The 27,707-nt window shown below is 26.2% G+C and overlaps 1 long non-coding RNA gene across 1 annotated transcript in view; it reads right to left on the bottom strand.

Annotated features, from left to right (window-relative positions):
- Nucleotides 1–786: 786 nt before the first annotated feature.
- Nucleotides 787–27,707, bottom strand: part of LOC142227031 (uncharacterized) — a 170,556-nt gene continuing 143,635 nt past the window's right edge. Inside the window, exon 3 of the long non-coding RNA XR_012719785.1 lies at nucleotides 787–1,297. This is a non-coding gene — a long non-coding RNA (uncharacterized LOC142227031). The remainder of the gene's footprint in view (nucleotides 1,298–27,707) is intronic.

Genomic DNA, 27,707 nt, shown 5'->3' with positions numbered 1-27,707 from the left:
AAACATGTTTCTTGTTGTTGTTTATAATCCAGACTAAAAACATCTTCTTGAAAATGGACAAATACTTTGTTTTTCAAATTAATTTACAAAATCTAAAGCATATATATGCATATTTTATTATATTTTAATAATTAAAGAAAATACAATTTCTTAAACCGTATGTAAACTTGTGTAAGACTGTGTATATATATATATATATATATATATATATATATATATATATATATATATATATATATATATATATATATATATATATATATATATATATATATATATATATATATATTATATATATATATATATATATATATATATATATATATATATATATATATATATCAAACTGTAAATTGAAAAAATGCGACATTAATAATTAGAATTAAGAGGAGCAGAACATATCGCGAGAACAGATGCAACACATATTGAAAACTGAGCATGGACCAAAGCCATTGAAATTCCAAAACAATCATGAGCACACAGATGTACAAAAAAAGTTGAACTGGAAAGAGCAAACAAGTGGTCAGTTGACGAATTTGCTTTGCTCCAATTAAGCAGTTTATGCACAAATAAAATGATCGGATTGCCAAAGAGGTCCGCTGAATATCCGTATCTCCGTGTATCTCCCAAACAGAAATGCTTTTGGTGGCTCATAAAGAGTAAAATGGGTTATCATGAAAACAAAGAGCATGTAGCTATAATTCCTAATTAAACAGTGTGAGTGTGTAAAACTTCGTGTCACCTTTCTAGTAGATAAAGCTTCCATATATACATACATACCTTTGTGGTGATATTTGATCAAACACAGTTTCAATTTCTTCCAACTACTGTGTACAATGAACCAAGACTTTCGTTTTATTGTTAAAGAAATTTTGCACATCTTAAGTGTTACTATATCCTGCTTAGTAAAGTCAGTATTCTATGCACTTTCACTTATATGAACAAGTGTACACGCGTGTGTGTGTGAAAATCCGCAATTGCAATATGTGTAAATGTTTTAGTGTGTCATGTGTGCACCACGTGCTGGTAAGAAAAGTTCTTTGCTTACGGATCGAACATGACTTTGGTTTCCTCGTTTTGTGTTTTTTTTTTTTTTGTTCTTTTTTGTTTCTTGCGATGATGACGTTGTTGCTTTCAATAATTTCGTATAACACTTAAATATCTTTTCCGGCACTTGACACTGGCTAAAAATACAAAGATAATATCACCATGTGATAGCAAATATCTCTATGGACATATAAGGACATCAACAGCTATGGCAATATACCCAGAACGTGCAGTGTTATCCTTATGGTTTCTGTAAACAAGAAAAAAAAAATCATATGGATAGTGAACATTATAAGTGTGGCATTTAGTGGACAATGTTTAAAATGTGGTGTGGAAGAAAATGCAACTGGAACTTTTAACATAGTGCTACATTGCATGATTAGGCGAAAAGACAAAAGTGTTGGAGTAAAGGAAAATCGTTGGCAAATTTGACATATTAAAAAAAATATGTTAATATTAAAAAACAAGTATATCATATATGAATCAAATATTATAGTTTCCTTTCAAATTTCAGGGGGGTTTGATGACATATATTTAATTTGACGCAAATTGGATAAAAACTACGGTTTCTATAAGCCCAATACCTCAAACCGGAAGGTCGGTTTATATCAAAACCTGGACCGATATACCCCTCTTCGAACTTGACCTGCCTGCAGCAAAAGACTAGTTTATGCAAAATTTCAGCACGATTGCTTCATTATTGAATACTGTTACGTAATTACAGCAAACAGACAGACAGATAGACGGACAAACGGACATGGTTATATCGTCTTAGATTTTATATAGTCGGAAATCGATATTTCGATGTGTTACAAACGGAATGACAAACTTACTATACCCCTGTCACCATTCTATGGTGGTGGGTATGAAAAAGTGAAATATATGTATAAAATTTATTTAGGCAAATGCGACTATCGAAAAACTGTTTTTCGGGAGGTTCGAGTGTAATTTATATTGGGTTTAGTGAATTACCCGAATTCATTCTGATAACACTAGCCAACAACCATTTTGTGAATTGTTTCTAGCATATTTTTTCTTATTGATTATGACCTACTAAACACGAAAATGATTTTTAAAAAATTTTCTGTCGATTGGTTTTCGAGATATAATTTTTTAAATTTTTTTTTTAATTTTTGGAGGTACACCTACAATTTTGAGCATATCTTTCGTTTTCTTTGACCTTTTTGATCCTAACACTACTCAAATTAAAGAAAATTGAGCCGTCTACAACTCATTCTCAGAAAATTTTCAAATCGGGTAAGTAGTTTGGATGTTAGTGGCTTAAAAAGGTAAAAAACGGTGTTTTTTTAAGTAAAAATGTGGCAAAAAAAAAACATATAAAAATTCATATAAAATATAAAATTTTTTTTCCGTGTCATTTTCGTGTTTAGTAGGTCATAATCAATAAGAAAAAATATGCTAGAAACAATTCACAGAGAAAAGTTTGTTATTTGTTGCCTAGTGTAATAGGTTGTTAGTTTTGCTACATGTAGAGGATGCTGATGAGGAATGTGGTAATTCCTAAACGGCTGTCCATCCAACCATTCTATAGAAGCAGAATTTTTACAAAATTTTCTATGAAATTAAATTTTTGACAAAATTATCTATAGAAATAAAAATTTAAGAAAATTGTCCATAGAAATAAAATTTTGACACAATTTTCTATAGAAATAAAATTTTCACAAAATCTTCTGTAGAAATAAAATTTTGATAAAATATTCTATAGAAATAAAACTGTGACAAAATTTTCTAAATTTAGACAAAATTTTCTATAGAAATAAAATTTTGACAAATTTTCTATAGAAATAAAATTTTGACAAAATTTTCTATAGAAATAAAATTTTGACAAATTTTCTATAGAAATAAAATTTTGACAAAATTTTCTATAGAAATAAAATTTTGACAAATTTTCTATAGAAATAAAATTTTGACAAGATTTTCTATAGAAATCAAATTTTGACAAAATTTCTATAGAAATCAAACTTTGAAAAAAATTTCTATAGAAATCAATATTTGACAAAACTTTTTATAGAAATAACATTTTGACAAAATTTTCTATGGAAATAAAATTTTAACAAAATTTATTATAGAAATAAAATTTCAACAAAAATTCTATAGAAACAAAATTTTTTATAGAAATAAAATTTTCTATATAAATAGAATTTTGACAAAATTTTCTATAGAATTAAAATGTTGACAAAATTTTCTATAGAAATAAAATTTTTCCAAAATTTTTTTTAGAAATAAAATTTTGACAAAATTTTCTGTAGAAATAAAATTTTGACAAAATTTTCTATAGAAATAAAATTTCGACAAATTTTCTATAGAAATAAAATTTCGACAAAATTTTCTATAGAAATAAAATTTGGAGAAAATTTTCTATAGAAACAGAATTTTTACAAAATTTTCTATAAAATTAAATTTTTGACAAAATTTTCTATAGAAATAAAAATTTAACAAAATTTTCTATAGAAATAAAATTTTCACAAAATCTTCTATAGAAATAAAATTTTGATAAAATATTCTATAGAAATAAAACTGTGACAAGATTTTCTAAATTTAGACAAAATTTTCTATAGAAATAAAATTTTGACAAATTTTCTATAGAAATAAAATTTTGACAAAATTTTCTATAGAAATAAAATTTTGACAAATTTTCTACAGAAATAAAATTTTGACAAATTTTCTATAGAAATCAAATTTTGACAAAATTTCTATAGAAATCAAATTTTGACAAGACTTTCTATAGAAATCAAATTTTGACAAAATTTTCTATAGAAATAACATTTTGACAAAATTATCTATGGAAATAAAATTTTAACAAAATTTATTATAGAAATAAAATTTCAACAAAAATTCTATAGAAACAAAATTTTTTATAGAAATAAAATTTTAACAAAATTTTCTATAGACATAGAATTTTGAGAAAATTTTCTATAGAAACAGAATTTTTACAAAATTTTCTATAAAACTAAATATTTGACAAAATTTTCTATAGAAATAAAAATTTAAAAAAAAATTCTATAGAAATAAAATTTGGACAATATTTTCTATAGAAATCAAATTTTGACAAAATTGACTATAGAAATAAAATTTTGACAAAATGTTCTATAGAAATAAAATTTAGAACAAATTTTCTATAGAAATAAATTTTTGACAAAATTTTAACAAATTTTTCTATAGAAATAAAATTTTGACAAGATTTTCTATAGAAATAAAATTTTGACAAAATTTTTTGTAGAAATCAAGATTTGACAAAATTTTCTATAGAAAAAAAATTTTGACAAAATTTTTTATAGAAATAAAATTTTACAAAATGTTCTATAGAAAGAGAATTTGGATAAAATTTTCTATAGAAATAAAATTTTGACAAAATTTTCTATAGAATTAAAATTTTGACCAAATTTTCTATAGAAATATAATTTTCACAAAAATTTTTATAGAAATAAAATTTTGACAAAATTTTCTATAGAAATAAAATGTTGACAAAATTTTCTATTGAAATAAAATTACGACAAATTTTCTATAGAAATAAAATTTCGACAAATTTTCTATAGAAATAAAATTTCGATAAAATTTTCTATAGAAATAAAATTTTGAGAACATTTTCTATAGAAACAGAATTTTTACAAATTTTTCTATAAAATTAAATATTTGACAAAATTTTCTATAGAAATAAAAATTTAACAAAATTTTCTTTAGAAATAAAAATTTAACAAAATTTTCTATATAAATAAAATTTTAACTAAATCTTCTGTAGAAATAAAATTTTGATAAAATTTTCTATAGAAATAAAATTTTGATAAAATATTCTATACACATAAAATTTAGACAAAATTGACTATAGAAATAAAATTTAGACAAAATTGACTATAGAAATAAAATTTTGACAAAATTTTCTATAGAAATAAAATTTTGACAACATTTTCTATAGAAACAAAATTTTAACAAATTTTTCTACAGAAATAAAATATTGACAACATTTTCTATAGAAATAAAATTTTGACAAAATTAGGTATAGAAATAAAATTTTGACAAGATTTTCTATAGAAATAAAATTTTGACAATATTTTCTATAGAAATCAAATTTTGACAAAATTTTCTATAGAAATAATATTTTGACAAAATTTTCTATGGAAATAAAATTTTAGCAGAAATTTTTATAGAAATAAAATTTCGACAAAATTTCTATAGAAATAAAATTTTGACAAAATTGACTATAGAAATAAAATTTTAACAAAATTTTCTATAGAAATAATATGTTGACAAAATTTAGATTCATCATATTGCTTGCCCCATTTGATAAGATTCAATTAAATAATATTAATTATATTTAAATGTATCGATAAAAAATCAATACGTCCGCTTCGACTATATGGAATTGTTTGTTAATAACTTTCACACGAATAGATATTCATTTATAAAATATTCTTGAAAATATATTTTGTTTTGTTGTATACAATTTTTTAACAACAGGAAAGTACATCTAATAAAACATCACATTATTTTCGCTTACATTAACAAAATCATTGAATGTAGATTACTTTGCGAAAAAAATGTGAAATTTTATTGAAGCCACCAACCAAAAAAGTTAATATGTACTTTAAATAAAGCCAATTAAAACAATTGGATTTTCCATATGTGGCATGAATATATAGTGCAAACTATGCCACTTTCGCCAAAGCTATATTTATTTATAATTGAATTTATAATTGAATTCTTCTTTTTTATGTGAAGTGAAAACAAGTGGTATATATTGCTAGAATAATATCTTAAATTAATAAAATATTTATATATATTACTATGTAAAATATTGTTAAAGGTACATTTTGAGAGGATAGGAGGGGATTTCGGGGGATAAAATTTAAATTCAAAAAAGGATATCTTTCAAATATATAGCGATGCCTTTATTTTCTTTAATATTATCAAGTATAAGCAGAGAAAGGTTCAATTTATTAAAAAACAATGGCTTTGTGATAAATAGTTCGTTAGTTTGAGTGACTCTTGTATAGTTGGTCAGTTGTTGGTGTATGTACGATTTTACTGAGAAAAAAGTTTGATATGCATTGGGAAAGCTTTGCAAGAGCAAGAGAGTCAGCTGTCTTAATATATGATTGTAATTTATATAATTAAAAGAAAAATTAAATGTTTATTCTTATTTATTTAGTAACAAAAAAATATTTGCACTATTTGTTTTATTTTTAAATAAATTAAAAGACTCTCATTAAAAAATATACATATTGACTATGCTTTAGTAAATCGAATATAAAGGAGTTACCTTCAGAGAATAAAGTCGCCGATCATTTTTGCCAGTCGACGCCGCCGCCGAATATGTCAACTCCTCCCGACTCAAATTTAACCGCCAATTAATCAAACATATTGATTTATAGTGGAATTTTGTTTTAAATAATTTTAGCATTTTTTACGAATTTTTTTTCGAATCTTCCTCCCACGATCAATCAGTATAAAATTGCTATAATAATTTTGCAAACATTTTGCCCATAAAAATTGAATGAAATGCAAATTTGATTGTAAGACTGATCGTGATTGTAAGTAATATCAAATTGATTTTATAATGGATAATTGTGGGCAGCCGAATAGACAAATTTATATGGGCTTAGCCGTCAAGCCTCCGCCCAGAAAAATGGGTCGGCTTCATTCTCTGGTCACACCACCGATTTTTGCCGCCGCCTATTATGTCAACTCCTCTCGACTCAAATTTAGCTGCCAATTAAAAATTGATTAATAAGTTGTATTGTTTGCCAAAATTTTTTATCTTCCAGCCAAAATCAATCAGCCAAAATCAATCAATCAATTATATGGGCTTGATTGTTAAGCCAACGCCGCTGGAGGCAAAAATGTAGTATCAGCTGCCGCAAAGTGGTTTCAAATCGATTTTTTGGAAATAATTCTGTAACTTTTGAAGGGATAAAGATATCGTCATATTGTTTTCTTTGTGTGGGTCCATTGGTTGTTGCGTGGGCTTTGAAAGTTGATCACCTCGAAGGACCCACAAACATGCAAACTTTGAGGAAAACATCTAAGCTTTCACACAAAGAAAAATTATGTTGATACCATTATCCGTTTAAATGTTGCAGAATTATTTCCAAAAAACCGAGTTGGAAAAACTTTGTGCCGCAGACAACATTGGGTCGGCTTCATTCTCTGGTTAGCTATGAATTGAGTATCCAAAATCAGAGGAAAAAAATTAAATATTATATTTATCTAGAACAGTTATTATTCTCTTTAAATATTCATAATTAGTTCCTTCGAATCTCTAGTGCCCAAAAGCCTTCTATTTAATAAAAACTCATTAAACCGTTATGACCTATTTACAACCTCTTTCGATTAAAAGAGGGAAAACATTTGCTTCATCCAGTCATTATTATTTGGCCAAAATTTCTAAAAGGCCTCTTATCCATAGTAAACTTTGATTGCCCTCAAACTATGAGAACTCTCAAGTGTAAAATAACAAATTTAAACTCATTAATGGTAATTGTAAATTGACCACAAATATTAGCAATTAAAACTTGATATTATTTGCTATTTACACAAAACAAACAAAGCAAATATCCATTTAAGACAAATCACACCAATAACCCAATCAAGGAATTTAAACCACAATAACTCTTTGAGAGTAAAGTGAAAAGATATTTGAAATATAATCTATTACAATTCTAAGGCTTTTAAGAGAGTGAGAGAAAGAGAGAGAATAAAGAGTTGACATTGTATGTTCACCATATGATTGAATGAAAAATTACTTCCATATAGAAATTTCGACAGATCTAAATAATGATAGCATTCTGGTTTTCCATGATTAAACATAAAATGGACAATTTATCTATAGCATGTTGTAAACTCCATTTCAACTTTTTTTTGTTTGTGTTTTTGTTTCTTTTTTCTTCTCAGAAATAAACACAAACTGATTTGTTCTCAGTCTCTTGGGTATTCCCCTTCCAGCCATTATCTATGACCAAATCTATAGCCTTTGTTAGCTGTGTATTTATCTTTACCCTTGCTTGCTTCCATTTGCTTTAGTTACTCACTCACTTACACACACGCACACAACTTTGGGTATTTGGAAGCAATTAAGTTAAATTGGCCATGTTATTATTATTATTAGCCCGATTTGAATCTTCCTCAAACATTATTTTGCTTTGCCTCTTAGTGCGTTGCCGACTTGTAATTTATTGTGCTCGTAGTTTCTTCTCTATTCTATTGTTCACAATATATTTTATGGTGAACTTTTATCGTGGCACAGTGTCTGGAGAAGGCTATGATATTTGGGGGGGCCAGGAGAAAAATGCTTTTCGTGGGAATCTCAGTTTTTTTAGACGAGATAAATAAATCTTTGCTACTCTTAAAATAAAGACGTAATTTTATAGATGGAAATTTTGCGTTTCGTTTTGTAGCGTCCGCATACAAAAGAGTTTTTTCTAAAGAAAATTTTGTCAAAATTTTATTGGTATAGAAAATTTTTCCAAAATTTTATTTGTACAGAAAAAATTGTAAAAAATTGTATTTCTATAGAAAATTTTGTCAAAATTTTATTTCTATAGAAAATTTTGTCAAAATTTTATTTCAATAGAAAATTTTGTGAAAATTGTATTTCTATAGAAAATTTTGTCAAAATTGTATTTGTATAGAAAATGTTGTAAAATTTGTATTTCCATTAAAACTTTTGTCAAAATTTATTTTATTATTATATTATATATTATTTTATTATTTATAAAGTTATGTCAAAATTTTATTTCTACACAAAATTTTGTCAAGATTGTATTTCTATAGTAAATTTTGTCATTTTTATTTCTATAGAAAAATTTGTCAAAATTGTATTTCTATAGAAAATTTTGTCAAAATTTCATTTCTATAGAAAATTTTGTTAAAATTTTATTTCTACAGAAAATTTTGTCAGAATTGTAATTCTGCAGAAAATTTTATCAAAATTTTATTTCTATAGAAAATTTTCTCAAAGTTTTATTTCTATAGAACATTTCGCCAACATTTTATTTCTATTATTTCTATTGTTAATTTTTCTATTTTAGTTTTATTCCTGTAAAAATTTTTTAAAAGTTTTACTTCTATATAGAAAATTAATTTTTGTTAATAATAATAAATAAAAAAAATTGTCATAATTTTACTTGTATATAGAAAATTTTTTCAAAAGTTTATTTCTATAAAAAATGTTATCAAAATGTTATTTCTATAGAAAATTTTCTCAAAATTTTATTTCTATAGAAAATTTTTTCACAATTTTTATTTCCATAGAAAATTTTGTCAAAATTCTATGTCTATAGAAAATTTTGTCAAAGTTTTATTTCTATATAAAATTTTTGTCAAAATTTTATTTCTATAGAAAATTTTGACAAAATTGTATTTCTATAGAAAATGTTGTAAAATTTTGTCAAAATTTTATTATTTTTTTTTATAAAGTTATGTCAAAATTTTATTTCTACAGACAATTTTGTCAAAATTGTATTTCTATAGTAAATTTTGTCATTTTTATTTCTATAGAAAATTTTGTCAAAATTTTATTTCTATAGAAAATGTTGTCAATATTTTATTTCTTGAGAAAATTTTGTCAAAATTTTATTTATATAGAAAATGTTGTCCAAATTTTATTTCTATGGGAAATTTTGCCAACATTGCCAATTTGCTAAATTTTATTTCTATAGAAAATTTTGTCAAAATTTTATTTCTATAGGAAATATTGTCAAAATTTTATTTCTATAGGAAATTTGTCAAAATTTTATTTCTATAGGAAATATTGTCAAAATTTAATTTCTACACTCAAAAAAAAGTGAACTCTCTATTTCACTAAAGCCAATTTAACTTTATTTTAGTTCATTGAATTATTATGTTTGGAGAAAGTTTCCTCTACTCTAATAATTTTTGTGTACGTTAGTTAAATTAACTAAAACCAAGGAAAAAAATATACACAAATGAAGGATAAAGATTAACTAAATTCGTGTCTTCCACAAAATAGTTCAATATTTCTATAAATTTGTAAATTTTACTACAAATGCGTTCATCATGAACTTCGTATGTCACTAAAGACATTCTTGCAATTTTGAACTCCAATTTTTTCCTTCAAACTACAAAATTTTCTTTAACAAGTAAAAAAACTTAATTATGTCTAATAAATTTTCTTGAATTTTTCGAAAAATATTTACTTATGTTTATGACATCGGCGTGATGCCAGCGTTTGTTATACTGTTTAGTTAAAATTTTCTAAAAATATTCAAAATTTTCTAAAATTAACCGAAATTTTTCTTCCTGGTGGGTTCACTGTTTTTTCAGTGTATAGAAAATTTTATGAAAATTTTATTTCTACAGAAAATTTTGTCAAAATTGTATTTCCACAGAAAATTTTTTAAAAATTTTATTTCTATAGAAAAGTTTCTCAAAGTATAAATAAATTTTATTTCTATAGAAAATTTTGTCAAAATTTTATTTCTATAGAAAATGTTGTCAAAATTTTATTTCTATAGAAAATTTTGTCAACATTTTTTTTTTTGTCTATAGAAAATTTTGTCAAAATTTATATTTCTATAGAAAATTTTGTCAAAATTTATATTCTATAGAAAATTTCCCAAAATTTTATTTCTATAGAAAATTTTGTCAAAATTTTATTTCTATAGAAAATTTTGTCAAAATTTTATTTCAATAGAAAATTTTGTCAAAATTTTATTTCTATAGAAAATTTTATCAAAATTTTATTTCTATAGAAAATTTTGTCAAAATTTTATGTCTATAGAAAATTTTGTCAAAATTTTATTTCTATAGACAATTTTCTCAAAATTTTATTTCTATAGAAAATGCTTAAAAATTTTGTCAAAATTTTATTATTTTTTTTTTTTACAAAGTTATGTCAAAATTTTATTTCTACAGACAATTTTGTCAAAATTGTATTTCTTTAGTAAATTTTGTCATTTTTATTTTTATAGAAAATTTGTCAAAATTTTATTTCTATAGAAAATTTTGTTAAATTTTCATTTCAATAGAAAATTTTGTTAAATTTTCATTTCTGTCAAATTTGGTCAAAATTTTAGTTCTATAGAAAATTTTGTTAAAATTTTACTCCTATAGAAAATTTTGTTAAAATTTTATTTCTATATAGAAAATTAATTTTTGTTAATAATAATAATAATTTTTCAAAATTTTATTTCTACAGAAAATTTTGTCAAAATTGTATTTCTACATAAAATTTTGTTAAAATTTTATTTCTATAGAAAATTTTCTCAAAGTATAAAAATTAATAAATAAAAAAATTTACTTCTATATAGAAAATTTTCTCAAAGTATAAATAATAATAAATAAAAAAATTTACTTCTATATAGAAAATTTTGTCAAAATTTTATTTCTATGGAAACTATTTTCAAAATTTTTATTTCTATAAAGAATTTTCTCAAAATTTTTATTTCTATAGAGAATATTCCCAAAATTTTAATTTCTATAGACAATTTTCTCAAAATTTTTATTTCTATAGAAAATTTTGTCAAAATTTTATTTTTATAGAAATGTTGTCAAAATATTATTTTATAGAATATTTTTTCAAAATTTTATTTCTATTGAAAATCTTGTCAAAATTTTATTTTAAGGACGAAAAAAATGTTTATATAAATGCTCGACTTCCTCAAAATGATTGTATCACATTTCATAAATTTTCAAAGGTAACACTGATGAGAAATAAAGTATGTATTCAGAAACACTGTGCCACTGTATCATTGAGTCCACGACCACACAAATAGACAAGAACATTAGAATGCTTGGGGAACAAAAGAATATGCACAATGTTGAATTTAATGAGAATTTATTTGATTTTAATAGGAACCCCCTTTTAAACTTGTCTCTTAAGTACAAATAATAGAAATTTTAATAATATATGAATGTCTATTCATTATTCTCACCACCAAAGGATGGCGGTATTCAAGATTTTCCATTCCGTTTGTAACACATCGAGATATTGATTTCCGGCTATAAAAAGTATTATTTATCAGGGAGCTATTTTAAGATGATCTAACGATGTCCGTCTGTCTTTATCTCTATGTGTTTTTATTACAACACATAGAGAGAAGGCTGCAGCCTTCACTAATGGAGCTGTCGTTGTCATATTTGGGACATGATCCCCGATTGGATTTCTTCAGCATCTAGAGCACATTGAATGAATTGAGTTTTTAGACACTTCAATTGTTCTCCAAGTGGAAATATAAAGGTATTTTAGGTCCCCAAATAGGTGTGCCGTATATGGTATTTATCGGCCCATTTTTAGTATAGCCTCCATATCGACGCATCTTTTCTAAAGAAATAAAATTTTGACCAAAATTCTATAGAAATAAAATTTTGACAAAATTTTCTAAAGAAATAAAATTTTGCCAGCATTCTCTGTAGAAATAAATTTTTACAAAATTGTCTATAGAAAAGAACATTTTCTATAGAAACAAAATTGTAGCAAATTTTGCTATAAAATAAAATGTTAACTAAATTTTCTATAAAGTCAATGTCTGTAAACATTGTAATTTGTTTTAGGCCATACTATCAAAGATTCCCTTTTTCTGCCTTTTTGTAGAAGTCAATATCTTTAAAAATTTTAATTTTTGTTTTAGGTCATTCTATCAAAGTCTGCCTTTTGTAGAAGTAGTAATTTCCTTATGTTTGTACCAACTAAAAGTATTAAAAATTTAGACACATTTACAATTCAAGACATAATGTATACACTCAAATAAATTGTCGCTATTTGGAGTGATTATGAAATAATAAATTTCTAAAATAATATAAAAAAACATTTATTTTTAGGAAACATTTTGTTTTCATAATAACTACAAAAATTTGATCGAATACTACAAAATCATATTTTTTTACTTAGTAGTTTTTTTGTGAAATTTTCTTCAAATTACCTAAGTGTCGATTTTTAAATCCCACTTGCCTTAATTTTACTTTTTAACTCCACTCTAATCTGTATGGTATGGCATTTTTGCACACTATTGTAGCGTCCGTAAAAATCTTCAAATACATCCAGACCATATCAAGTGCTAAGGTGTGACATGCTCATATCTCTACCTTTCTGATGATAATTCACATAGAAAACAACACCTTATAATATCAACTCATGCAATATTCATTCATTTCGACATCATTCACTTCAATTGTTATGACTATCAGTGTTGCCAGTATTGAAGATTTTGCCCTCAAATTAGGAATTTTTTTCTTATATTCTTTTCTACCGCTCAATAAAGGACTAAAATAGTATTTCAACAATTAAAATTCAGGCTCACTTAGACGATTCAGTCCATTGTGATATTAACTAAAAGTATCTCTTACATATGGGTACTTCTAGTTTTAACCGCTAAATATGCGGCTTCTTTAAAATAAAGACAATTTTTAGACAAAGACAATGACTATTTACGAGGCCATGCAACGGAGTGCGTATTTTAGTATTACAATAAGTGTGGGTGAGCAATGAGAACAGCATGTTTTGTTTACTTTACTACATGTCTGGGATTACGCATCAATCTCTCACTCTTCATACACTCACACATACAGTTTAACTCAATATGAAATAATGTGGTGATCAGCATGTGTAAATGCAGCTTGTGGTTGGGTTAGAAACTCATGAGTAATTATCTTCTGTTGACACAGATTCCATGTTGAATAAGGGGGTGGGGGCAGCTCCTTTTACTACGGTAATGTTGATCACAGTATAAGGTGACAATTGTCGAAAGTTCCAATAAGTGTGAGGGAACATTTGTTCTAGCCTCTAAGGAGCCACTGTGGGTTCGAAGATTTGTAATTTTGTTAAAAAATTATTTTACATGGAAATAAAAACTTCTTGAATTCTTTCTTGGCACAAGGTCTTCTCTTCACTATACCATATTCAAGTCCACCTATTTAAATAGGAATATGTATAAAGGTTGTTATTTTTACAGTAAAAAATAAATGTTTGTGTTGATATTTATTTGGGAGTTTTGGTTCAAATGTATTTTTGTTTGATGAAAGCATTCTGATTTTTGAATACTGGCAACACTGATGACTATTTGCGAGGCTATGCATTGGAGTGCATATTTTAGTATCTGAATAAGTGTGGGTGAGCAATGAGAATAGCATGTTTTGTTTATTTTACTGCATGACTGGGGTTACGCATCAATCTCTCACTCTCCACACACGCACACACACTTACTCAATATGAAAAGATATGGTGATCTGCATGTGTGAATATTGCTGGTGGTTGGGTATATCGGCTTTATCTACTCTTGACACAGAAGCATTGACAACAACATAAGTCTCTAACAAAAACTCCTGGCGTGATAATGAGGAGGTGAGGGGAGTTGTGGGTGGTGTTCTCTTTACACTACTGACATGTTGCTCACAGTATAAAGTGACAATTGTTGATAGTTCCAATAAGTGTGGGGAAAAGCAAGACTGCTTCTTCACCAATGTTATATTAGGCTGGAATTTTCAAGACTTGAGTTTTGTTTTCAATAATGGCTTTTATGTAAATAAATATAGTAAAAATATTAACATTTTAAGAAATTTTGAAAGTAATCTCAGTGGCTTAAAACCCCTAAATGTATGTGAATTTTATGGTAATTGTAACATGCCCATATTCCTATTCCATTTGTTCAACCCTAATATGCCCTTGTACTACTTTATGTCAAGTGCATGTTTCGGCATGCTTGTTTGTCTTTCACCATTCCCATTCGGTAAGTAGGCGATTGTTAAGAATGACTAATGGTCGTGGGAGTCCATAAATGCTAAGGCTATATGGACTACTTCGTAGATTCTCTACATTTATTCTCCAGCTATGTAAATGACTAAATTAATTAGTCGCAACATTTGTTTAAACGGTAAATGTTAACATGATAAATTATACGTCTGTTCCACTAAGAGATATAGAGAGTAGTTTATTGTTAAGGACTCTAGAGTATCCTTATGGTTTCTTGTGTGTTTGCCAGCATTTGCTAACAACCAGGTGATACTTGCTAAATCTCCATATGGGAGTTGTATAGTTGTTGAGTTTTGTATTTGTTTGAATTTTGGTTCAAGTTTAATAGTTGCTCCCTTGGTGAGAATTAGTTGGATATTTATTTTGTGTTCTTTCGATTTAAAGAGGGTTTGTAAGCTACACAAGAAATAAGTGAACCAGTGAGAGAGAGAGAGAGAGTACATGGCAACAGCTAAGTCATATGTATAAAAAAATCCAAGAGCCATAGCCCTAGCCAATGCTGTACGTGCGTTAGATTTTTCATTGGCCATGTAAAACAATTAGGAGATAAAAATTATAAAATTATAGGCCAATCTTGGGATCAGAAAATAGGCAATCTAACGGAGAACTCAAGCCATGGTTGTTGTAATGTGACAAAAATGCTCTAAAGGAATTTCACATTCGAGTCAATAGTTCCACCACCGAAACCATCGGTGCTTTAGTGAGAGCATCGGGACTAAAGTTCTCATATTCGGACCTGCGAGCACGGTTGCCACTCAAGCCCAAATAATTTACCAAAATTTGGAAAACAAATTACCAAAAACTACCAAACAAAAAAATTTTATTTTTTTTATTCTGTAGAAAATTTTGTCAACATTTTATTTCTGTAGAAAATTTTGTCAAAATTTTATTTCTGTAGAAAATTTTGTCAAAATTTTATTTCTATAGAAAATTTTGTCAAAATTTTATTTTTATAGGAAACTTTGTCAAAATTTTATTTCTATAGAAAATTTTGCCAAAATTGTATTTCTATAGAAAATGTTGTCAAAATTTTGTTTCTAGAGAAAATTTTGTCCAAATTTTATTTCTATAGAAAATGTTGTCCAAATTTTATTTCTATAGGAAATTTTGCCAAAATTGCCAATTTGCCAAATTTTATTTCTATAGAAAATTTTGTCAAAATTTTATTTCTATAGGAAATTTGTTAAAATTTTATTTCTATAGAAAATTTTGTCAAAATTTTATTCTATAGAAAATTTTGTCAAAATTTTATTTCTATGGGAAATTTTGTCAAAATTTTATTGCTATAGGAAATTTGTCAAAATTTTATTTCTATAGAAAATTTTGTCACAATTTTATTTCTATAGAAAATTTTGTCAAAATTTTATTTCAATAGAAAATGTTGTCAAAATTTTATTTCTATAGAAAATTTTCTCAAAATTTTATTTCTAGAGAAAATTTTGTCCAAATTTTATTTCTATAGAAAATGTTGTCCAAATTTTATTTCTATAGGAAATTTTGCCAAAATTGCCAATTTGCCAAATTTTATTTCTATAGGAAATTTTGCCAAAACTGTATTTCTATAGAACATTTTGTCAAAATTTTACTCCAATAGAAAATGTTGTCAAAATGTTATTTCTATAGAAAATTTTGTCAACATTTTCTTTCTATAGAAAATTTTGTCAAAATTTTATTTCTATAGAAAATTTTGTCAAAATTTTATTTCTATAGAAAATTTTGTCAAAATTTTATTTCTATAGAAAATGTTGTCAATATTTTATTTCTTGAGAAAATTTTGTCAAAATTTTATTTATATAGAAAATGTTGTCCAAATTTTATTTCTATGGGAAATTTTGCCAACATTGCCAATTTGCCAAATTTTATTTCTATAGAAAATTTTATCAAAATTTTATTTCTATAGGAAATATTGTCAAAATTTTATTTCTATAGGAAATTTGTCAAAATTTTATTTCTATAGGAAATATTGTCAAAATTTTATTTCTATAGGAAATTTGTCAAAATTTTATTTCTATAGAAAATTTTGTCAAAATTTTATTTATATAGAACATTTTGTCAAAATTTTATTTCTATAGAAAATTTTGTCAAAATTTTATTTCAATAGAAAATGTTGTCAAAATTTTATTTCTATGGGAAATTTTGCCAAAATTTGCCAATTTGCCTAATTTTATTTCTATAGAAAATTTTGTCAAAATTTTATTTCTTTAGAACATTTTGTCAAAATTTTATTTCTATAGGAAATTTGTCAAAATTTTATTTCTATAGGAAATATTGTCAAAATTTTATTTCTATAGGAAATTTGTCAAAATTTTATTTCTATAGAAAATTTTGTCAAAATTTTATTTACATAGAACATTTTGTCAAAATTTTATTTCTATAGAAAATTTTGTCAAAATTTTATTTCTATAGGAAACTTTGTCAAAATTTTATTTCTATAGGAAATTTTGCCAAAGTTGTATTTCTATAGAAAATTTTGTTAAAATTTTATTTCTATAGGAAATTTTGCCAAAGTTGTATTTCTGTAGAACATTTTGTCAAAATTTTATTTCTATAGAACATTTTTTCAAAATTTTATTTCAATAGAAAATGTTGTCCAAATTTTATTTCTATAGGAAATTTTGTCAAAATTTTATTTCTACAGAACATTTTGTCAAAATTTTATTTCAATAGAAAATGTTGTCAAAATTTTATTTCTATGGGAAATTTTGCCAAAATTTGCCAATTTGCCTAATTTTATTTCTATAGAAAATTTTGTCAAAATTTTATTTCTTTAGAACATTTTGTCAAAACTTTATTTCTATAGGAAATAAATGTCACGACACGAAAATGTCGTGATTCACGAAAAATACCGTGACCCACGAAAAATATCGTGACTCTCGAAAAATGTCGTGACTCACGAACAATTTTTTGAGTAATTTACGTTAGCGACGTGTCTGAAAATATGAGCATTATTTAAATCGAGAGTGTTATTACACTCTTAACATCCCAGGTGTCACTACAATTGTAAATTAATTGAACTCTTAAGCGTTTTATGTTGGTGAGCGTAAATCTTTACTCTCGCACACTCACGAAGATAATATTTTCGTGACTCACGCTCACGCACGACATTTTGGTTTGTTAATCACGCACACTCACGCCGTTGCCATGAGCGTGAGTCACGAAAATTTTCGTGAGTCACGACAATTTCGTGTCATGTGCACACCTCTACTATAGAACCTGGCTAAAAACATGAGTATATTAAAATCGAGAGCGTTATGAAACACGTTAACATCTAGGATGTCACTAAAATTATAGATGAATTCAACTCGTAGGCATTTTATGTTCGTAAGCGGGATTATTTTCGTGAGCGTGTTTTTCCGAAATTCGTTACTCACGCACACTCACGACGATATTATTTTTGTGACTCACGCTCACGCACGACATTTGATTGGTTAATCACGCTCACGCACACTCACGCCGTAGCCGTCAGCATGACTCACGAATCACGCGTGAGTCACGAAAATTTACGTGAGTCACGACAATTTCGTGTCACGTGTACACCTCTAATTTCTATAGGAAATTTTGTCAAAATTTTATGTCTACAGAACATTTTGTCAAAATTTTATTTCAATAGAAAATGTTGTCAAAATTTTATTTCTATAGGAAATTTTGCCAAAATTGTATTTCTATAGAACATTTTGTCAAAATTTTATTTCTATAGAAAATTTTGACAAAATTTTTTTTTATATTACATTTGTGATATAAACCTCTTACCTCTTAGTTGGAGAGGAATAAATTGAAAAATCTACTAAAACATCAAGAATTTTACCAATTTACCAAAGCAGTAAAAAATCTACCATTTTTAGTAGAATTCTACCAACTGTAGCAACCGTGCCTGCGAGTCAACAGTTCCACCTTCGAAGCCATCGGCTCCACAGTTCTCCCATTCACACCTTGGAGCTAATAGTTTGACCACTAAAATCTTGAGAGCAACTGTTCCTTCACAAAGTGCTTCGGGCCTGCATCCCAGCCTACAAGTCCACCACTGAGACCTTTGGACCAACAGTTCCATCCCTGAAACCTTCTGACATACAGCTCTCCCATTCAGACTTTCAGTTTAACAGCTCCACCACTGAAATCTTCAGACCTTCGAAGCAACAGTTTAATCACTGAGACCTTCGGACCTATATTTCTAGCACTGAAATTTTCGGGTCTACAATTCCCCCACTAAGATCCTCGGACCTATATTTCCGTCAATGTAACCTTCGAACACATAGTTACACCATTGAGAGCTGTATCTCCATCACAGAGACGTACACTGAGACCTTCTGGCCTATAGTTACTCTACTGAAAATTTTGAATCAAATGATACACATTTCCTTAGTGTCAACCTATCAACGAATTCAGCAGTTTCTTAAGTAATTCCTCATCAACTTTCAAACACCTCAGCAAAGATTCTAGTTCTTGGTTATCTGCGAAGTACCGGGTAGTTCCAAACGCCTGCTCTTATCAGATCCATATTAGACAGATTGGCATTTCTGGGGACGACTGATGTGTGCTCATCCGACATTATACTTTTATTCTTAGTGAACCAGTAGGATCTAGGATATACATATATTTGTGGTAGTCACAATTTAAAGTCTCAAACAACAAATATTTCATGATTGCTTTCAGTTTTCAAATGAAAATAATTGGAATTATTAAACTCAAAATTCATCTCTATGCTCAACAACAATTTCCTCCCCTGTATATTTAAATGGTGTCATTTTTTTTTTGCGGTTTATTCCGAAATTCACGAACGTGTTTGCATTTTCAACCAATACACAAAAAAAAAACAGAAACCACACACAAGCAAATTATGCACAAAACTACGAGTATAACTTCCATAATAATGCCCAACGAATATTTTGCTAGCACCTCATCTAAACACCTGCATTTAAATGCTTCGTACTATTCAACTCCGATGGGGGGAAAATACTTTTTTTGTGGCTTAAAAGTCATTACGTTTAGCGATTAGTTTAGTTTAGTTAGTTTTAAGTGTCATTGTTCGTGTTAAAAATGGGGGGTACTGAAGCCATGCTAGGGTGAATAGCATTATTGCAGTACAAGAATGGATTTTTGGCAATGGGTTATCCACATAGTGATGATAAGGAGGTTTTCATAACCGACTTTCAATAACCGGTGATAGTCTCACATTAAATGGATATCTTGAGAGCACTAAAAATCTCAACAAACACATTAACAGCTGGTATAGGTATCAGACGACTGGGTTATTTAAAGCAACACCAAATTGATCAATTCCCAATGTTTCAACAAACATATTCATCTCCATTCTTATGTGGTGAATTTTTGCACCTTTTTGTTGTATCAACCAAAAAAAAATCCACCTCCATTCTCACCTGGTGATTTTCTGTAGTTTTTAGTTGAGATCCGATTATACGAAACTTCTACATACACAGGTAATCTTAATATTGTAGTTGCTGTCTCACCAGTACTCTCACTAATATTTGCACAAACAAATGGGGAGTATAAATAGGACAATGTATTTTGCATATGATTCTACCAAACTCACTGCCCAAACTACGAGGGGCTATACTCTCTCGCTCTCCATACGTGAACTAAATATGCATGGTTATGACCACGTATAGTATAAGCGGATATGAATAATTTAAATGCACTGCATATTAAAGTGAATGTTTAAGCCAAATGTTTCCGTTATTCTTGTTATCGTTGTCCTATACAAACACCGAGGTATGATACCAAATTCACATATATAGACCAAAAACTATGAAAACGTTTTGAGAAAGTAATGAGGACGAGAAAAGTAGTAATGCTAATTTTCGTAAGGTAAGGAAGAGCAATAAACGTGCTATTACTGAATGTTGAAGGACACTTCAAATAGAAAAAATGTAAAAATGAGGGAAAAATAAAGCGAAAATTTGATTAGAAAATTATAGGAAATATTAGATTTTTTAGGAATTATATTTAAAAAAATCTAACGGAAATTTCTCGGAAAAGATCATTTCGATAGGAAATTTTCGGAAAATTTCATTTTTATAGGAAATTTTCTGAAAATTTCATTTCTATAGAAAATTTTTGGAAAATTTCTTTTGTATAGAAAATTTTTGGAAAATTTCCTTTGTATAGGGAATTTTCGGAAAATTTCTTTTGTGTAGGAAATTTTCGGAAAATTTCATTTCTATAGGAAATTTTCTGAAATTTTCATTTCTATAGGAAGTTTTCTGAAAATTTTATTTCTATAGGAAATTTTCTGAAAATTTCATTTCTATAGGAAATTTTCTGAAAATTTCATTTGTATAGAAATTTTTTGGAAAATTTCCTTCGTATAGGGAATTTTCGGAAAATTTCATTTCTATATGAAATTTTCTTAAAATTTTATTTCTATAGGCAGTTTTCTGAAAATTTGATTTCTATAGAAAATTTTCTGAAATTTTTATTTCTATAGGAAATTTTCTGAAAATTTCATTTCTATAGGAAATTTTCTGAAATTTTCATTTCTATAGGAAATTTTCTGCAAATTTCATTTCTATAGGAAATTTTCTGAAAATTTCACTTCTATAGGAAGTTTTCTGAAAATTTCATTTCTATAGGAAATTTTCTGAAATTTTCATTTCTATAGGAAATTTTCTGCAAATTTCATTTCTATAGGAAATTTTCTGAAAATTTCATTTCTATAGGAAATTTTCTGAAAATTTCCTTTGTATAGGGAATTTTCGGAAAATTTCTTTTGTGTAGGAAATTTTCGGAAAATTTCATTTCTATAGGAAATTTTCTGAAATTTTCATTTCTATAGGAAGTTTTCTGAAAATTTTATTTCTATAGAAAATTTTCGGAAAATTTCATTTCTATAGAAAATTTTTGGAAAATTTCTTTTGTATAGAAATTTTTTGGAAAATTTCCTTCGTATAGGCAATTTTCGGAAAATTTCATTTCTATATGAAATTTTCGTAAAATTTTATTTCTATAGGCAGTTTTCTGAAAATTTGATTTCTATAGAAAATTTTCTGAAATTTTTATTTCTATAGGAAATTTTCTGAAAATTTCATTTCTATAGGAAATTTTCTGAAATTTTCATTTCTATAGGAAATTTTCTGCAAATTTCATTTCTATAGGAAATTTTCTGAAAATGTCACTTCTATAGGAAGTTTTCTGAAAATTTCATTTCTATAGGAAATTTTCTGAAATTTTCATTTCTATAGGAAATTTTCTGCAAATTTCATTTCTATAGGAAATTTTCTGCAAATTTCATTTCTATAGGAAATTTTCTGAAAATTTCATTTCTATAGAAAATTGTCTGAAAATTTAATTTCTATAGGAAATTTTCTGAAAATTTAATTCCTATAGGAAATTTTCTGAAAATTTAATTTCTATAGGAAATTTTCTGAAAATTTTATTTCGATAGGAAATTTTCTGAAAATTTCATTTCTATAGGAAATTTTCTGAAAATTTCATTTCTAAAGAAAATATTCTCATATTTTCATTTCTATAAGAAATTTTCTCAAAATTCCATTTCTATAGAAAATTTTCTCAAAACAATCATTTTGAAATTTTGTAACATTTTCATTTTTATTGGAAATTTTCAGAAAATTTCATTTCTATAGAAAATTTTTGGAAATTTTCTTTTCTATAGGAAATTTTGGGAAAATTTCATTTTTATAGAAATTTTTCGGAAAATTTAATTTCTATAGAAAATTCTCTGAAAATTTCATTTAAAGGAACATTTAACTTCTATGAGAAATTTGCGGAAAATTTCTTTTCTATAGGAAATTTTTGAAAAAGAAAATTTTTATAGGAAATTCTTGGAAAATTTATTTTCTGTAGAAATTTTCGGAAAATTTCATTTTTATAGGAAATTTTCGGAAAATTTCATTTTTATAGGAAATTTTCGGAAAATTTCATTTTTATAGGAAATTTTCTGAAAATTTCATTTCTCTAGGAAATTTTCTGAAAATTTCATTTCTCTAGGAAATTTTGTTAAGATTTCGTTTCTAAAACAAATTATCTGAAAATCTCCTGAATATTTCATTTCTATACCAAATTTTCTGAAAATTTCATTTATATAGGCAATTTTCTTGAAAATTTCATTTCTATACACTGAAAAAATAGTGAACCCTTTTCCATTGCAAAATGAACTAAACTGTAGTAATATTGACCATGATTTAGCCCTTAAGATTTTTTTCAACTTGTCTAGTTTATAATTTTCTTAAATTTTAGTTCATCTATAACATTGTAGTTTAGTTCATTTTTACAACCCCATAAGATTTATATACCCCTACCAAGTTAAAAAGTCAATATTATTTTGGTTTACTTGCTTATTTTGTGGGTAACCCGATAATAAAAATTGGTTAACAGTATCTTTAAAATGTCGACGACTAAACTATTTTTAAGTCAATCATTTCACAGTACAGAGAAATTATATAATTAAAGGAACAACAAACCGTTTTATTATTATGAAAATTTTCATACATTAAAATTAAACTTTCTTTAAGCAAAAGTACTTTATTATACAAAATTATGATGAAAGTTCTTAATACAATGTTTTTTGTGAATAAAAATTATGACCACGTGGAACAGAGAGTAGTTCATTTGGACCCGTTGTTTGGACATTTTGACTTATCCTTTTTTTATTCATCGTAGGTAATTTTTTCACATATCTTGCTGAAAAAAATGGAAACAATAATGAAAATTGTTAAAAATTAACACCATTTAATGAAATATAATTTTTAATTCTTGATTTTAGCTTGTAACTTACCATATTTGGGGCATTTTATCAAATGGTGTAAGGAATTCAACTTTTCTTTGGAAAACGTATCTCATAAAATTTGTACCTGAAACAATTAGAGAAATAATGAAGTATTCTAAATAAACTCATAAAACCGTGTTGTTATCGATGTGAAGGATATAATAAAATAAATATTCTAGTTGAAAGAAAGCCAAAGTTTTAATATAAAACTTACCAATTCTCTATTAAATTGTATGCTGAAGGGAAATATAAAAAGTTGTCCAAATTTATTTGGGTTACTCTGAAATTAAACATTTATTTTTTACATTAAATAAAATCATTAAATAGGTTTTCAAAATTCTAATGAAAAAAAAATAATATGCATAAAAAACCAAATATTCTTGATAACCCTAGACAGTCATCATTCGTCAAAACGACGACACTTTCGATTTAAAATGCAATTTAGTCTATTGGGAAATGGTAAATTTAAGTTATACTAATTCGACCGTTTTATGATTTTTTTTTTATGCTACTTAAAACCAAATTGAATAAGAAAATAAATTCAAGTTTGGTTCACTTTTTCGCTCACGATGAAAATTATAGCGTCTTGAAATCAGCCGTAGTCAAAATGACGAAGGATAACGTTAATGTACAAAACATAAGGATGACTGTCCGGGTTAAAAGAAAGTAAAAGAATCCTTACCAATTCACTATTAAATTACAGGCAAAGGAGTACTAACAATTTGTCCAAATGTTTAAGGGGTTATTCTGAAATTAAATATTTGTTTTTACATTAAAAATATTACATTGGTTTCCAAAAAAATTGATTAAAGAAATACTAAAACAAGGTATTAAAAACCTGTAATTTTGATGATAAAAAGGTCACAAAAACGTAAATATTCTGGTTGAAATAAAGTCCATTTTTAAAGGAAAACTTACCAATTCTCTATTTTTTAAATTAGTTCGAATCCATCTGGAGTTGCTCTGAAATTAAATATTGTTTTTACAACAAAGAAAAACATTAAACTGGTTTCCAAAAAAAATAATTAACAAATAATAATATACATAAAAAATATTCTTTTTAAAAGAAAGTCATATTAAAAAAATACTTACCAATTTATGAATAAACTATACGCTGAGATATAACAAAACTTTTCCAAATTCATCTGGAATTTAATATTAATTTTTTACATAGAATAATAAAAATTTCAATACACTTTCAATTTCAACATATTTTCCTAAATATTCTTTATAACTTTTTGCTAAACTACCGATAAAATATTAATAACTTTCATTTAAAAGGTTTAATAAACAAACACCAATATATGTCTCAAAATTCCAAAATATTCCATGCCTTTATATTCCCCTGCTGCATATTAAAAGATGCAACAGCCCACGCCAACACCAACTATACAACTGAAGCATGCCAAACAAAACCAAGCAAAGCCAAAACATTCCTACAACAACAAAAACACATGTGCCTTTATTGAAAACAACACCTCATCCAGCCAAATAAACCATCCACGAATAACAAACACACACAAACCACTAAATGAACAAAAATAAAAAACAACCCCACGCTCATGTATACACAACAAAACTCAAGTAATATCATCTTTACATTAATCACATTCCACTATGCCGATAAAGATCTCTGTACTATGCATTAGTTCATCGCATCTGCTGACAATTTACTCTAAGAATAATATTCGTAAAGGCACACCAGTTTATGAACGATGAAACGTTTAACTTAAAATTTGCAAAAACTTCATGAAATGTTATCTACCATTTTTGACGAAAATGTCTATAAATTTAATTACATGTGAACTAAAAATAAATCATTGGGTAATTTTTTACCAACAATTATTAACTATTGGAATTGTCAGTAAGAAATTACTATCCACTTTCAAGTTCATTTTTCGTAAAAAAATATTTTCTCTAAAAAAAAAAAATCTTATAATAATTTGCACTTATTATTTAGAAAGTACTTTACATTTCACAAGTAGTTTCATAGCATGACAAACGAATTTTTAACTACCAGTTAAGAAAATTTTTAAGGAAATTTCCATCGTATTTTGTAGGCCATGAACTAAACGATTGCTACTTAGAATTTGTAAAATTTCCTTTCGAGTAGTTAATTTTCGTTGAATATACGAAAAATGAACTAAAATTCTGGAAAATTCTTGTAATAAATTATTGTAAAAATCTTCTTAAATTTACGAGACACTTTTTTTTCTGTGTAGGCAATTTTCTGAAAATTTATTTCTAAAGAAACATATAACTTCCATGAAAAATTTCCTGAAAATGTATTTTCTATAGGAAATTTTTGAAAAAGAAAATTTTGATAGGAAATTCTTGGAAAACTTAATTTCTGTAGAAATTTTCGGAAAATTTCATTTTTATATGAAATTTTTATATAGGAAATTTTTGGAAAATTTAATTTCTATAGAAAATTCTCTGAAAATTTAGTTTTTATAGAAAATTCTCTGAAAATTTCATTTCTATGGGAAATTTTGTAAAAATTTCATTTTTATAGGAAATTTTGTCAAAATTTCACCTCCAAAAGAAATTATCTGAAAATTTTGCTTCTATACGAAATTTTCTGAATATTTCATTTCTATAGGAAATTTTGTCAAAATTTCATCTCTAAAAAAAATTATCCGAATATTTAATTTCTATAGGAAATTTTCTGAAAATTTCATTTCTATAGCAAATTTTCTGAAAATTTCATTTCTATAGGAAATTGTCTGGAAATTTCATTTCTATCGTAAATTTTCTGAAAATTTCATCTCTCTAAGAATTTTTTGTTTCTATAGGAATTTTCGAAAAATTAAATTTTTTAAATTTAGTTTCTATAAGAAATTTTAAAAAAGTTTTAGAAATTTTCTTTAAAAATGTTCAGAAAACTCCATATCGTTAGAATATTTTCCAAAACTTCATTTCTTAGTATGTTTTTTGAAAATTTCATTTCTATAGGAAATTTTTAGAAAATTGCATTTCATTATGGAATTTCCGGAAATTTTAATTTTTTGAAAATTAAAAAAAAAAAATAATAATTTCTTTAGTAAATTTCCTGAAAATTCCATTTAATATCACAATTGCTCAATCATTGCCTTACATTTTACCCTTTTTCTCTTATCAAAATTAGTATGCATCTCTGGTAACAGATTAGGCAACAAAATACCAAACTTTGTCATTTAATGATGGCCCTTGTTCTGCTTGGCCAAAAAATACAAACAGAAAAATAATGTCCTGATATTCCTTTGGCAAGTCCTTTGTCTTTTTGGTTTCTTGTTTTTTTTTTTTATGCTGTGGCTGACTTTTTTGCAGTTGAGTGAATAAATCTAACAATGCTTAACTATGACAACGAAATGCCATTGTTAACAAACTTAGCAAAAGTGGCCACCAAGTGCTGAGCTGCTATTTGTGGATGATAAAGTTTTGTCTTTTTTCCGATAGAGAATGAGGGAAGCTAGGAGTGATAAAATTTATTTTATTTGTGAGTTTTGTATGTGTGTGTGTATAAAAACGACTTAAGTTTTGTGCCTAATTTTGTTTGAATGTGATATATTCTCCATTAAATCTTTTTCCTATAGAAGGAACATAGAAATATAGGAGACCATGTCCATATCAACATACAACCACAATAGTCTTTCACATTTTGTCAACAAGTTTTGTGGCATCCTTTTCGGAAAACACCTTTATTGTAATGATTAGTATAGAGATTATCATTACTTCCTTTTTATGCTTTGGTTTCTAACGAAAAGTTTTAATGTTCTCAACTAATTCGTATTGCATAAACTTTTGGTCATTTCTAAATTCTTTTTGTTGGGACAAATCCTTTTTAACCAAAAAAACGGGACAAAAAACGTGTGTCCAATCATATACCAAACTGGAAACAGTTTTGTTAAAAAAAAAGAAAAAATAGCAATGTCATTTAGCCACTTATAGGATTTTGTTAACAAAAGGTATTAAGGCTAATTATAAAGGACATAACTCACAACAATTATAATCCTTGAAGTATATTGCAATGGACAAACTAAAATTAGGCCTTTAGTCGGCTATTATGAAAGTCATTAATGTAAGAGAACTTTTAAATGATTTTAGGAAAATAATGTATTTTTTCTAAATCTGAATCGTTTACTTAAAAACACCGCAACAGTTTTAGATATTTCCAATATTCCCAATGAATTCGTTTACGAGCAGAGCGCTTAATAT

Source organism: Haematobia irritans, chromosome 2 (genome assembly GCF_050003625.1).
Source record: "Haematobia irritans isolate KBUSLIRL chromosome 2, ASM5000362v1, whole genome shotgun sequence".
Classification (NCBI taxonomy): Eukaryota; Metazoa; Arthropoda; class Insecta; order Diptera; family Muscidae; genus Haematobia; species Haematobia irritans.
Note: the sequence above shows the minus strand (reverse complement) of the source record. Positions and strands in the feature narration are given on the sequence as shown.